The sequence below is a fragment of the Halictus rubicundus genome, unplaced genomic scaffold (genome assembly GCF_050948215.1).
Source record: "Halictus rubicundus isolate RS-2024b unplaced genomic scaffold, iyHalRubi1_principal scaffold0053, whole genome shotgun sequence".
Taxonomy (NCBI): domain Eukaryota; kingdom Metazoa; phylum Arthropoda; class Insecta; order Hymenoptera; family Halictidae; genus Halictus; species Halictus rubicundus.
The window spans coordinates 121,800-125,667 of NW_027488594.1; positions in this window are offsets into that span (position 1 = coordinate 121,800).

The following is a 3,868-nucleotide window of genomic DNA, read 5'->3' on the forward strand; positions in this document are numbered from 1 at the left end:
CAGGATAGGCTAGGATAGAGGATAGGATAGGATAGAGGATAGGATAGGATAGAGGATAGGATAGGACAGGATAGTGGATAGGATAGGATAGAGGATAGGATAGGGGATTGGATAGGATATAGGATAGGATATGATAGAGGATAGGATAGGATAGCGGATCGGATAAGATAGAGTATAGAATAGGATAGATGATATTATAGGAAAGAGGATAGGATATGATAGAGGATACGATATTATAGAGGATAGGATAGGATAGAGGATCGGATAGGATAGAGGATAGGATAGGAGAAAGGATAGGATAGGATAGAGGATAGGATAGGATAGAGCATAAGGTAGGATAGTGGAAAGGATAGGATAGAGGATAGGATAGGATAGAGTATAGGATAGGATAGGATAGAGGATAGGATAGGATAAGAGGATAGGATAGGATAGAGGATAGGATAGGATAGAGGATAGGATAGGATAGAGGATAGGATAGGATGGAGGATAGGATAGGATAGAGCATAAGATAGGATAGTGGAAAGGATAGGACAGAGTATAGGATAGGATAGAGGATAGGATCGGATAAAGGATAGGATAGGATAGAGGATAAGATATGATAGAGCATAGGATATAGGATTGGATAGGACAGAGGATAGGATACGATAGAGGATAGGATACGATAGATGATAGGATAGGATAGGATAGAGAATAGGATAGAATATATGATATTATAGGATAGAGCAAGGATAGGACAGAGGATACGATATTATAGAGGATAGGATAGGATAGCGGAAAGGATAGGATAGAGGATAGGATAGGATAGAGGATAGGATAGGATAGAGGATAGGATAGAGGATAGGATGGGATAGAGGATAGGATAGGATAGAGGATAGGATAGGATTGAGGATAGGATAGGATAGAGGATAGGCTAGGATAGAGGATAGGATATGATAGAGGATAGGATAGGATAGAGGATAGGATAGGATATAGGATACGATATAGGATTGGATGGGATAGAGAATAGGATACGATAGAGAATAGGATAGGATTGGATAGAGAATAGGATGGGATAGAGGATAGGATAGGATAGAGGATAGGATAGGATAGAGGATGGGATAGGATAGAGGATAGGATAGGATAGAGGATAGGATAGGATAGAGGATAGGATAGGATAGAGGATAGGATAGGATACAGGATAGGATAGGATACAGGATAGGATAGGAAGGAGCATAGGATAGGATAGAGGATAGGATAGGGGATTGGATAGGATAGAGAATAGGATACGATAGAGAATAGGATAGGATTGGATAGAGAATAGGATGGGATCGAGGATAGGATAGGATAGAGGATAGGATAGGATAGAGGATAGGATAGGATAGGATAGAGGATAGGATAGGGGATTGGATAGGATATAGGATAGGATATGATAGAGGATAGGATAGGATAGCGGATAGGATAAGATAGAGTATAGAATAGGATAGATGATATTATAGGAAATAGGATAGGATATGATAGAGGATACGATATTATAGAGGATAGGATAGGATAGAGGATAGGATAGGATAGAGGATAGGATAGGATAGAGGAGTGGATAGGATAGAGGATAGGATAGGATAGAGGATAGGATAGGATAGAGGATAGGATAGGATAGAGGATAGGATAGGATAGAGGATAGGATAGGACAGAGGATAGGATAGGATAGAGGATAGGATAGGATAGACAATAGGATCGGATAGAGGATAGGATAGGATCGAGGATAGGATAGGATACAGGATAGGATAGAGGATAGGATAGGATAGAGGATAGGATAGGATTGGATAGACAATAGGATCGGATAGAGAATAGGATAGGATAGAGGATAGGATAGTATAGAGGAAAGGATAGGAGAGAGGATAGGATAGGATAGAGGATAAGATAGGATAGGATAGAGGATAAGATAGGATAGGATAGAGGCTAAGATAGGATAGGATAGGATAAAGGATAGGATAGGATGGAGGATAGGATAGGATAGAGGATAGGATAGGATAGAGGATAGGATAGGATAGAGGATAGGATAGGATAGAGGATTGGATAGGATAGAGGATAGGATAGGATAGAGGATGGGATAGGATAAGAGGATAGGATAGGATAGAGGATAGGATAGGATAGAGGATAGGATCGGATAGAGGATAGGATAGGATAGGATAGAGGATAGGATAGGATACAGGATAGGATTGGATAGAGGATAGGATAGGATAGAGGATAGGATAGGATAGAGGATAGGATAGGATAGAGGATAGGATAGGATAGAGGATAGGATAGGATAGAGGATAGGATAGGATAGTGGATAGGATAGGATAGAGGATAGGATAGGATAGAGGATAGGATAGGATAGGATAGAGGATAGGATAGGATAAGAGGATAGGATAGGATAGAGGATAGGATAGGATAGAGGATAGGATAGGATAGAGGATAGGATACGATAGAGGATAGGATAGGATAGAGGATAGGATAGGATAGGATAGAGGTTAGGATAGGATACAGGATAGGATAGGATAGAGGATACGATATTGGATTGGATAGAGAATAGGATAGGATTGGATAGAGAATAGGATGGGATAGAGGATAGGATAGGATAGAGGATAGGATAGGATAGAGGATGGGATAGGATAGAGGGTATGATAGGATAGAGGATAGGATAGGATAGAGGATTGGATAGGATAGAGGATAGGATAGGATACAGGATAGGATAGGATAGGATAGAGGATAGGATAGGATAGAGGATAGGATAGGATAGAGGATAGGATAGGATAGAGGATAGGATAGGATACAGGATAGGATAGGATAGAGGATAGGATAGGATAGAGGATACGATATTGGATTGGATAGGATAGAGAATAGGATACGATAGAGGATAGTATAGGATTGGATAGACAATAGGATCGGATAGAGGATAGGATAGGATACAGGATAGGATAGGATAGAGGATAGGATAGGATAGAGGATAGGATAGGATAGAGGATAGGGTAGGATAGAGGATAGGATAGGATAGGATAGGAAAGAGGATAGGATAGGATAGAGGATAGGATAGGATTGGATAGACAATAGGATCGGATAGAGGATAGGATAGGATAGAGGATAGGATAGTATAGAGGAAAGGATAGGATAGAGGATAGGATAGGATAGAGGATAGGATAGGATAGGATAGAGGATAGGATAGGATAAGAGGATAGGATAGGATAGAGGATATTATAGGATAGAGGATAGGATAGGATAGAGGATAGGATAGGATGGAGGATAGGATAGGATAGAGCATAAGTTAGGATAGTGGAAAGGATAGGACAGAGAATAGGATAGGATAGAGAATAGGATACGATAGAGGATAGTATAGGATTGGATAGACAATAGGATCGGATAGAGGATAGGATAGGAGAGAGGATAGGATAGGATAGAGGATAAGATAGGATAGGATAGGATAAAGGATAGGATAGGATGGAGGATAGGATAGGATAGAGGATAGGATAGGATAGAGGGTATGATTGGATAGAGGATAGGATAGGATAGAGGATTGGATAGGATAGAGGATAGGATAGGATAGAGGAGTGGATAGGATAGAGGATAGGATAGGATAGAGGATAGGATAGGATAGAGGATAGGATAGGATAGAGGATAGGATAGGATAGAGGATAGGATAGGACAGAGGATAGGATAGGATAGAGGATAGGATAGGATAGACAATAGGATCGGATAGAGGATAGGATAGGATCGAGGATAGGATAGGATACAGGATAGGATAGAGGATAGGATAGGATAGAGGATAGGATAGGATTGGATAGACAATAGGATCGGATAGAGGATAGGATAGGATAGAGGATAGGATAGTATAGAGGAAAGGATAGGAGAGAGG